The 12,444-nt window shown below is 35.4% G+C and overlaps 1 protein-coding gene across 4 annotated transcripts in view; it reads right to left on the reverse strand.

Annotated features, from left to right (window-relative positions):
* The window catches only part of LOC125252681 (cingulin-like protein 1), a 40,324-nt gene extending 34,357 nt beyond the window's left edge, over positions 1-5,967 (reverse strand). For 2 of the 4 annotated variants that reach the window (XM_048166178.1, XM_048166175.1), the window contains exons 1-2: positions 5,828-5,952; positions 4,878-5,237 (exon numbers count right to left, since the gene is read on the reverse strand). The gene's annotated coding sequence lies outside the window, so the exon portion shown is untranslated. Of the gene's footprint in view, positions 1-4,877; positions 5,238-5,827 lie in introns of those variants that run through there. The other 2 variants (XM_048166177.1, XM_048166179.1) reach the window with 2 other exon arrangements.
* Positions 5,968-12,444: the final 6,477 nt, after the last annotated feature.

A 12,444-nucleotide genomic window follows, 5' to 3' on the forward strand; every position in this document is an offset into this window, starting at 1 on the left:
CTTCATGGGAGTGGGCGGAGCTAACAAGATGTTTGGCGCATTTTGCTTGTTTCGACTCTGATTGGTGGAATTTTCCACAACATCATGTAGTTTTTCACCACGAATTCTGCTTTTAAACACGATTATTTTAAAACTAAGTTGAAATAATGTGGGCTGATGGCTTCAAGAGAAGCAAATACCATCGATTAAAAACCTCGTAGCTCACAGTAGGGCTGTCTTTAACGCTTTATAAGTTGTCATAAAAAAAAGCATTGCGAACAGCATAATCAAATTAAAAACCATAGAGAAACATAAAACTACTCATTTAAAAAATTATTAACAAGTTTATTGCAAAATATGCACATACATTAGGGATGCACGATATATCGGCCACAATATCGGTATCGGTTGAAATATGTTCATTTTTAATAATATCATTATCGGCCCGATAAGAAAATTTGGCTGATAAATTAAAGCGGATAAATAATGGATTATTTCCTTCAGCTGAGACACTTCAGATGTTCACCATGATGGTTTTGAATTGCTTAAAAATATGACTGAAATCACTTCAAAACGGAAAATACAGTTAAGTGCAACATGTACAGCGCAAGTCTGTCATATAAACTACATAATATTATAATGAGAACACTAGAATTGTGTGCTCGGGACATGGATTTTAATGCTGAGACTTTTGTTTTTGTAATCAGGCTCTCAGAAGTTATATAAAAATTTTGATTTTGATTTATCGGCCAATATATCGGTTATCGGCTTTCAAATATAAAAAATTATCGATTATCGGTATCAGCTAAAATGTTCATATGGGTGCATCCCTAACATACATGCACATATTTAAGTATTGTAGAGAGACTTGATTACGTAATTTGCGTCCCTTTATGGTAGTGGGCGGAGCTAACAAGGTCTTTTTTGCTTGTTTCGACTCTCTGATTGGTGAATTCTGCTGTTAAACACGATTATTTTAAAACTACGCTGAAATAATGTGGGCTGACGGCTTCAACGGAAGCAACTACCATCTATTAACAACCTCGGAGCTCACATTAGGGCTGACTTTAACGGTTTATAAGTTATCGTTAAAACAAAAAAGTACCTATGAAGAAAATGAATGCAGTTTTTAATTTTAAATTCACTCTATTACTCTATTATAGAAGATCATTTTTACAGTGAATAGTAATATTATGGTATTTTTGATACAAATCAGTTGGTAGCAACACAAATAACTTGCCTTCTAAGTTTAACAAGGACAGTCATGGGAAAGTGATAAGACGGACAGAATTACAAATAATCACACATAGCCATCAGTGATTCTTCATGGTCAGTCAGCAGAACAGATACACCCTGCAAAGCTGCAGTTAATGCCACTAACTACCCAACATCTGAGCCAGGAGAGTCTGAACACACAGCAGATCAGGGCTGGTCTCTCTGGCCCCGGGCTCCTCGCGTCGCATGGAAAGACGAGCATGTAACTGAGCAAACAGACTAAATAAACACCGTGTGCATGCTGTGTTCTCAATTAGCTGCAGAATCACAATAATCATAAAGCCTACATATAGATGAATACACCCTAACAATAAATGGAACTTTGAAATAATCATCAAATAAATTATACTAATCATATCATATCATATACTACGGTATTGACATTGTACTTCAAATATATGTTATTATCATGGTAGAAAACAACAAACATGCAAAAAATATTGCATTTCTATTGCACGTAAAAAGGTATTACCATGGTACATTTCCACAAAAAACACATGCATATGCTTCAAATCTCATGCAGAAATGTAAAAGGAATATTTTGCGAGAAACCTTCTGACGTTACTGTACTGCATTTCAATTTTGTCATTATAAACAGCCGTCTGTACCTGCAAACGCAGAATGAAGTATGTGCTGTTGTATAATGAGATATTTTCAGAGTTTTGATTCTGGGTGTATATGTTTGTTTGGGTGACACCTTCATACTGAACATACTTGAGCTGATCGTTCTCAGGCCTTTTAAATACATTCCACACATTCAGACTAAAGATGGTTTTTCCCTGTCGCCACTAACCGACACTATTACAGTGCTTTACTACCCATCTATATGTCTGTTGATTAAATCCTTCCATGATTTCATCTGACAGCGCTTGACTAATAAGAGGTGGATATGTGTTATAATAGGAGGATTGATCCTCTATTGTGGATGTGACGGGAAACGGAACGTTATATTGTAACAATGACACTTTCACCTCGGTATGAGTCACAGGGTTTTTTGACGGTCACCATGGCAACATCATAGAAGGATTAATAAATCGATGACTGACATGATGCACAATAAAAGTTATGAGCGACTGGCGCATGAAAGAATGCGTGTGAAGGCGGTTCACATACCCGAGCGTTTGTCTTCCTGACATCACATACAAAAGACAAACGAATAAAACAGCAGGACACATTCCTCACATCACACATCAGCTCCGTTCTCTTCCTGAGACACATTCTGACAGGTTTCTGCTAAACCTTGTCCAAATATTAATGGATCTACAAGAAGATGATGCGGCAAGTTTGAACTTCCACTCGATCTGCATTAACAGACAGTTTATTCACTGTAACACAAAGTTTCTGGATGTTTTGAAGATCCACATGCAGGTTTAGATCAGGATACAGATGATCTATGAGCTCACATCAGCACCGATATGAGAGTTTGGACACATTACACTGTATAATAATTATAATAATGACATCAGAATTATGGAATAACAATATGGAAGTGTAATATAGTGGATGGATGGATGGATGGATGGAACAAGAGATAGATAAGAACGATTGATAGAATGATAGAACAATAGATAGAACGATGGATAGAAGGATAGATAAAACAATAGAACGAACGATGGAATGTATGATAGAATGAACAATAGATAGAAAAAACAATAGAAAAATTGATAGAACGATAGAGAGAACAATAGATAGAACAACAGAAAAATAGAACAATAGTTAGAACGATAGATAGAACGATAAATAGAACAATAAATAGAACAATAGAATGGTAGAACAATAGATAAAACAATAGAACAAATGATAGAACGAATGATAGAATGGATGACAGATTGATAGCACAATAGATAGATCGACAGAACGATAGAATGATAGAACAATAGATAAAACAATAGATATGATAGAACGGACGATAGATAGAATGATAGATAGAACGATGATAGAACGATAGAATGATAGAACAATAGATAAAACAATAGATATGATAGAACGGATGATAGAACGGACGATAGATAGAAAGATAGAACGATAGAACAATAAATAAAACAATAGAACGAACAATAGAACAGACGATAAAATGATAGATAGAACATTACATAAAACAATAGAACGGACGATAGAATGGACTGATAGATTGATAGATAGAACAACAGACAGAATGACAGAACTATAGAATGATAGAATAGAATGAACATGGATAGAATGATAGATAAATAAAACAAACGAATGAACGATCAATTAAAAGCAATTAATGTGATAGATAGTTAGATAGATACATAGGACGATAGAACGAACAACAAAACGAATGACAGAACGAATGATAGATAAAACAAACAAATGATCAATTAAAAGCAATTAATGCAATAGATAGATCCATCCATCCATCCATCCCTGGGAACTGAACCCATGATCAGCAGAATTTCACAACTATTAGAATTATAAATGAATTCCAAAGTCCGAATCACAGCAGCACAAATCACACACGTGGATATTAATGATTGGTCACACTCTGATTAGTGCATTAATGAGTCAAACGCTGTAAATCGTTGCGTAACGTCTCACTCTTCATGATCATTTCTGCTCAAGTCATGAACTCTCATCCAGAGATCAGTGAAGGAATCCACTGTGTGCATGTTTCAAACCCTGAACTTTCCCAAAAACGATACTTTCTCCATTCTAAAGATCTGCTTGTTGTTTCATATGCACTAATCTATAATAATCATAACAACAGTGAGTCAGCAGGGCTAAAGCTGACCAACATTTTTCTTGCTTTCTCCAATTATCATGCCACAACAGAGCCGCTCCTGCCGCTATTGTTGAGCGAGTCTGTGAACACCCGACATCAATACTTCCTTCTAGTTTGGCTGGTTTGAGGACCGTCCTGGCGAATACCAGAGCGAGAAGTACTTTCACCTCTCGGGCGGATCACATTCCTCACGCTGGGAAAGCAATTAATGCAGAGTCACAGTCTACAAACGAGCCGCCGGTCTAATAAAGCGTTGTCACTCTGTTCTTTAATGATTACTGTGGCTCTGACAGGTGCTGCTCAACAGGTCTGATGTTGACACTTCACACAAACCATTTACAGGAGCTCAAGTTACAGAGAACATGTAATCAATAATTATCAAAAATGACCTTAATGACCTTAAACCCCCTATATAGAAAGTATACCATGGTACAATGATGGTATGAGAAGGTAATGCAATGGCACTTAGTAGTGCATGATATTTACCATGGTATTTACATAAGGTACACGTTCAAAATGCTACTGCAGTAGTATGAAAATAAAAAAAAATACCATGGTACATGTTATGTATATATGTGTATTACCATGGTACATGTTCAAAGATCACAGATTATAGCTCTATTAAATAACTCTCAGAGGATTTTTGATTAGAATGAGGATTTTTAGTAAACAGACTGTTACACAAAACCGTTTTAAAAGTTCTTAAACTTGTAACATCTGCAGCAACAACAGCTCACATTTCACTGCTATTGAAATAACCATCAGAAACGATAAAGATCTTTACCTCACACACACTTTGACCTCCTGATACACACAAACACACACTGTTCAGTCGGAGATGATCAATAAGCGATATCTAAATGAAGTAAAGTGAATTTACCTTTCAATCTGGATCAGGGACTGTCTCCTCTCGTGTCGCTCAGGTGTGTTTGTTCTTGCTGGAAGTGCACGGTGACTTTCACACCTGGGCGGGTCACCTATTGTGGGCGTGACCAGAGACACACCCGTGCGCGCGCGAGCCACGCCCCCTTCGGCTGCATTGAGAAATAATGCCCATCCACAGCAGGAGGTTTTACTGTGGTAAATCTGCTTTACACAACAGCGGATGTGTTTTCTCGCCATATTTGGGAATCTTCGTGGGCTCGTTTAATCCCAAAGAATTTAAGGAATTCTGAATGAGTTCTAGAGCCAGATCTATTTATATTCGTTTGTTTCCGGTCCTTCAGGCTCCAATAAGATACTGACCACACAATATTATGAATATAATGAGGAAATGGCAGAAATAAATAGAAAGAATAAATGAATGAAGGCAAGACCAGAACTGTTATATAAAAATAAATAAATAAATAAGTTAATAGGTAAATAAATAAATTCCAATTAATATAAAAATAAGTTTATCTGTGCTAGGAAAACAAAACCAGAATTTTACACATAAAAAATGAATGTGTCCTTAAAATAAATTATGTAATGAATGGTCAAAAATAAACACATAGATAGATGATAGATAGACAAATAGATAGATAGAAGATATATGATAGATAGATAGATAGATAGATAAATAGATGGATACATAGAGATAGATAGATAGATAGATAGATAGATAAACAAATAGATGGATACATAGAGATAAACAGAGAGATAGATAGATAGATAGATAGACAGACAGATAGACAGATAGATAGATAGATAGATAGATAGATAGATAGATAGATAGATAGATAGATAGATAGATAGATAGATAGATAGATAGATAGATAGATTGGATGGATGGACAGATTTACCATGTAGCTAGGCTAATTGATCGATGCATTTTTGTTCAAAATCACATACCCCAATATTCCTCAGCTCCTGCATTTGAAGTTGTTTGGTCTGTAATATAGTCGAAGATTATCGATATAAAAAGACGGTTCACTCTTATTAGTTATAAATGGGAGAAACAGCAACGCGCAAAATGGCGCAATACTTCCCGCCTTGCAAGTAAAAGAGCCAATCGCTGATTGATAAAGTCATTGCGTCACTGCAGCTGCAGTTAGAAGCTCCAGGACTGCGCATGCGCATTGGCTCGTCTAGCCTGAAAAATACGCTTTTTAGCGCTATTTGAGCATAAGAAACAACATTTATGGGGCAGTTCGTGTCAGATTTTGTTGCTGATCTGAAATATGTTATTTAATTGTGAGTTCGCCGAACAGTTTTTGAGATTTCAGGATTCTCCATTCAAATAGATAGGACTTGGATACCTGAAATGGCTGCCCGGAGGCGTTGCAAATATGGCCGCCGAGCGAACAGACTTTTCTTGAAAAGGACTTTTGTATTGTGTTTCAGTTCGTTTTTTATGACCTTCCCTCGCTAACTTTTTTTTAAGTTCCATTTTTTTATTATTATATTGAATAATCATAATCTTCCCTCGCTTACTTCCCTCAGTCTCGTTGACTCGGATGTACGTCACTGCTTCCGTTGCACGAGTGCCCGCTACTGGCGGAACCCGGCGAATTGGAACGTCCTAAGCCCTTGATCACTTGTAATCTGCTATGGAGTTCATTATTATTTTTTTCCCTTACAAAATTGTTTAATGCGGCATTCTATGTGTGTTTTAAATATCAAAATAATAATAATATATCATAGAGTTGTTTGTGGTGGGGTAAATTAAACACAATATGCGGTGACGTCACAATCGTGTTGCATTGTATATGGAGCTGCCTGAAGTGTACATATGAAGTAGACTCACTCCTTCGGTCAATATCGGAACCCTCTCATTTGGTACAATATAATATTAGAGGTTAAAAACAACAGTGGTAGGCCTGTTAGATTCAACTTCTATTTATTTTCAGATAATCACACTCAAATAAAAACTGAAATGTTTGTATAGCTACTACAACTCATAATAAGGTTGTTTTCATAAACACTTGTTATATAATTACCAGTATAAACTCCTCTAGTGTTTTCTATTATAGCTAACTAACAAACTGTGAACATTGGATATCTTTCCTGAAGTAAATGCAACATTAATTGAAAGATTGTTCTGAAGTTGATTCATTGACGTCTTTCCGCAGGTGAAATACACATTACTTGAGACATGATACGGATTTCGCTAAGTTGTAATATCTTTCAACATACCTTTTGATGTTCATGCATGTTTTTCGTGCTATAATTTGTATTAAAGTGGAAGAAAACACTTGTGCTGCCGCTTGACCTGAGGCGATCTGTCAAGCCACAATTAAGAGCGTCAAAACGCCATTTATTGTTTGAATTTCATGATAAAATGGACAGAATTTGAAAGATGAGACTTTGTTTCTTATCAGAAGTAACAAAACTGGTGGCAGGGAAGTGCTTAGGGAAATTTGCGAGTGCGTGTCTAAAGCTGGAGTGGAACACAGCCAAGTACAGGGGTGTCCATCCCTGGTCCTGGAGGGCTAACACCCTGCGGATTTCAGCTCCAACCCGAATCAAACACACCTGAACCAGCTAATCATGGTGTTCAGGGCTGTTTGATAATTACAGAGAGGTGTGTTGGAGCAGGATTGGAATTGAAATCTGCAGGACGGTAGCCCTCCAGGAGCAGGGTTGGACACCCCTGGTCTAGTAGAAATGTTAGCACGTGTTAAAGAAGAAAATAAACATCACAAGTAAACATGTTTGTAAATGATGTATCAGTGCTGACAGAATGATCTTTGACACATCCTGCCACTCACACACAAGCCACCCGACAGTAGAATCAGTGAGAATCAGTCATTCTGTCATTCTTGTAAGGCAGCCGTGACCCTGACCTCGTCAAACCTTCAGCGTTTCTGCCACACCCACAATTCCACAGACGTTCCCTGAGCCCGTTACAACACACTTGAGCTGAGGCCTTGTGCTTCTGCATTACTCACACCACACGCAGGTGTGTGTCTCAGACGTGCCACAGCGGGGAGTGGAATCCCAGCATGCCTTTTGTCAACATGCTGAATCAGGATGGAAAAAGTGAATGACACTTACCGTGGGTTTTAGTGTCTCTGTTTTACCCTCTCTTTCACTTAAAGGGATGTCGTCATTTACTCGTCCTCATCATGTTGCAAACACATTTCAGTTCATGTGGAACACAAATGAAGATGTTTAAGAGATTATGAGCTCTCAAAAGAACACGAAAGCACCATAAAAGTATAAAACTATAAAAAATCAGTGGCATTTATGGTAAAAACCGGCAGCTGTGGTTGTCAGCACTGCCAAAGTTTTACAGCAAAATGAATCATGTATAGCCTATTACATTAACTGAAATAATGTTAATATTCCAGTTTACTAAAATCGTTTTTCTACCGCCATAATATACAGACAACAACAAGTAGCTTTTCCACAAGCCGAGGAAAATACTACTATAGACTTTCAACGGACGAGCCAATGCGCATGTGCAGTCGTAAGCGCGAATCTTGGTGCGTTCACACCAGACGCGAATGAAGCGTTAAGCGCGAGCAATTTACATGTTAATTCAATGCAAAGACGCGATAGACATCTGCAGCGCGAATGACGCAGCGTTTGACGCGCGTAACATGATTCGCGCGAGTTTAAAAATCTGAATTTTGGCGAATATTCGCGCCGCGTTAACAAATCAAGAGCAGTAATAAACATGAAAGTAACAGAATTCAAAAGTTGAATTTAAATATAAAGGCCAAACTACAGATTTTTTTTTTTTTTTTTTTTTGGCTAAGAAAAATAAAGTTTTTGTTTCTGATAATACTAAAAAAGGGATACTCCACCCAAAAATGAAAGTACTTTCAAATGATGATTTTTGGAAAATAATCCATCTCTGTGAGTGCACGTGTAAGGTTGAAAACCACACAGAATAAAAAACAACAGTAGTCAACATGACCCTAGCTGAAGTGAAACAATAGGTGTGTGTTAGAAAAATACTAATATTTTAAAGTCTGTGCTTCCAAATGACTCCTCAAGCTTTAAAACACACATCACAAATTACAACATGCTGACTTTGAGCCCATATTGGTCAGTTGGCAAATCTGTAGTGTAACAAATTTAACATAATAGTATTTTCCTCAAACACATTGTTTCACTTCAGAAGGCACTGATTCGTCAACTGTGGATTACCATCATGTTGTTTGGTTTTTGACCTTCTTGCATGAACACACAGAGATGGATTATTTTTCTAAATATCTTTTGTTTGTATTCCACAGAAAAAGAGAATGTCATAATCAACTGGAACAGCTTGAGGGTAAGTGAATGATGAGATCATTTCTGAAATTTCTTAACCTTTGAGTTAAGTTAGCTTAAATTAATGTGCCTTTGTGATATTCCACTATCCCTTCATTTGTAAAAGTGAAAATGCAATGCAGAAGTGTAAAGAAAGGCTAATTCGACCTCTCCTCAATCATCAGTTTCTTTACTGTACTGTCCAAAAATATGCCCATTAAATATCTTTAAAGTACAGTGGTAGAGACAGAAGAAGTGCCCTTGACGAGGAAACCATGGCAGTCGTATATACGATAAGTCAATACTTGGTGAAAGGAAAATTTACTAGAAACATTTAGTTAAAAAAATGACTGATTTTTGTCTCGCAGTCAAGAAGAGATTTCCAAATGTGTCCAAAGAGGCTTTGAAGATTTGAACTGGGGAAACTGAGACTTCTGGAAAGCAAAAAAGTTATATTTGTTTGAATATATTGTAATAATGTATATTTTTTGAACATTGTAATGTATGTTCCTTGCTGATTTTTATTCAAATGTTCACGTGTTATAGACAACAAATAAAAGTTTTTCTAATGTCACATGTGAATGTATTTTCTTGGGTTGAAATAGATGTAGGGCAAAATATATTGCTTTTGTAAGATATATTTTGAAAATATATTTTTTTAAAATATACAAAAAATGGCCAAAAAATATATTTTTTAGAAAATATATCTATGTAAATATATCTGAAAATATATTTTTGCAAATATATTTTTTTGTACATTTTGAAATATATTTAAAAATATATTTGAAAATATATTTTTTTACCGTATGGGTCAGAAATAATCTACTGTAGAGGGAAGTTAAGTTTGGGCCACCACCAACATGACACCAAAATAATGAATAAACGTTCATTTAACAACATAAGATCATAAAACTTTTATGTACATAAAACAACTAGGAAGAAATTCTAAAAATGTCAATTTACAATTTTTCACTGTAAATAAGATGACTTATTTCAATTACTATGTACTTACATCAAAAACTAAGTACAATGTACTTATTGGGTTCATATTGAATTGCAAAACACTTTTGCTGCTATTGAGGTGGGATACGGGTAAGGTTCGGGACAGGTTTGGTGGCATATGGGTAGGTTTAAGGGTAGGGGTAAGGGTTAAGGGATGGGTCAATAATAATAATAATAATACGTTTTATGTATATAGCACCTTTCCAGAGCTCAAGGACGCTTTACAGTGAACAATTAACAGATAAGAGATAAAGTAGACAATGATGAGAAACAATAATGGAAGTATACAGAAAAATAGAGTCAAGTACAAAATTACAAAACAGGACTTAAGAGACATAACATTCAGAGAAATAATAGTATTAATGCAGAGTAATCAATTAATCAAATCAGGGGTTTGACAGTTTCAGCGTCTTTGGTCCTGATGAAGGGACGGAGTTGGGCAATGCGACGTAGGTGAAAGAATGCAGATTTGGTTATAGAGGAAATATGAGACTGAAAGGAAAGGGTGGAGTCAATGATTACACCTACATTTTTAACAGTATTGGATGTTTTGATATGAGAACCATCTATTTCACAGGTGAGATTTGTAGAAATATGGCTAGTAAGTGAGGGAGTCCCAATGAAAATAATCTCAGTTTTGTCCATGTTGAGTTTTAGAAAATTTTAATTAAGCCAATTTTTTATTTCTTTAACACAAGCAGAGATTTTGTCTGTTTGGGGAGGTAGAGTAGGTGTGCAGATTGAGTATAATTGAATGTCATCAGCGTAAAAATGATAGTTAAGACCGTGACGTTGTAAAATCTGACCAAGTGGTATGATGTAAATCCAACAGTGTTATTATAAATGTAATTACAGAAAATAATTACATATATAATTACATGCAGGTGTTTTTAAAATATAAGTACAATGTAAAAACATGTATGTACACAATAAGTGCATTGTATCAAATGATTAATTTAAATGTAAGTACATAGTAGTTAAGGCCACTTAATATGAAGTGGGACTGACTTTTCTTTTAAAAAAATCTCAAAATCTCATCAGAATATTTTTGTAATTGTAATTTTTAATGGAAGTTACTACAGTTTTCTTGTACAATGATGGTATTTTAGGGTCAAATTCTGAATACCATTTTTTAGGGCCAGAACCAGTTTGTTGGTAAGACTTTTTGTTAAAAACATTAGTGTTTGTTAACATTAGTGAACATGATCTAACAATGAACAATATTTCTACAGTAGTTATTAATCTTAGTTATCGTTATTATTAAAATCAAAAGTTGAATGTTAAGTTTTGTTAATGCACTGAGCCAACATGAACATTTAATAAAAGCTGTAATAAATGTATTGCTCTTTGTTAATGTTAATGCATTAATGCTAACAAATAAGACCTTATTGTAAAGTGTTGAAGTTTTGTTGATATTGAGTCAGAAAACAAGAAGCACACAGTAAAATCAAAACAACAGCTAGTCATAAAGCATGAATCTGCTTATCATATAAATGATCATGAAATCACACACATGTTGATCAGGTGTATGAGTGTGTATTTTATGTGCATCATGTTCTTTAGGAGTTCCAGGGTGGATCTGAGGCGACAGACAGACAGTTTGATCCCGTTGGAGAGACGGCCAGTCAGACGCATGCTGACGTCGCTGATGGGAATGATGATGATGATGTCATCACACAGATTCCAGCCTCGAGCAATGGATGCACCTAAAACCCATACTTCAGCGCTCAAACACGCATTGTGACATCATGTATGGGACACGTCCCAGTTTGGGCGTTTCATATACATACTTTAACAAGGTAAACATGCTTGTAATTCGAAATATTTAAATGTATCAAATTCTTTATGTGCGTTTCTGTTTTGTAGGCCTATTCACATTCAGGAAAACATTATTGTTACCATGGTACATTTTAAAGATCAGTAAAAGGAACTAAAACATGTTTATCTAGTTTGAAATATTAGAAGAAAAGCTTTAAAGAAGAAAACCTTTTAATTAGGACTAATGATTTATTATTTTATGCGCTTAAACCAATGGAGAGAGACTATTTTCTGAAAACACATTCTTCCAGTATTATCTTACACAATTGTTTTTCTCAATTAAATGTATCTTTTTTTAATGTTTAGACATTGTTACTAGAAAACAATACTAAAATAATAGGATATATACAGTATATATATTTTTTGCAATCTGAAATATTTTTTATTAGACTCAATGTGTGCTTGTTTTATACTAAAAAGCTTGAATTTAATTAAAAAACTATGCAAAT

Source organism: Megalobrama amblycephala, linkage group LG18 (genome assembly GCF_018812025.1).
Source record: "Megalobrama amblycephala isolate DHTTF-2021 linkage group LG18, ASM1881202v1, whole genome shotgun sequence".
NCBI lineage: Eukaryota > Metazoa > Chordata > Actinopteri > Cypriniformes > Xenocyprididae > Megalobrama > Megalobrama amblycephala.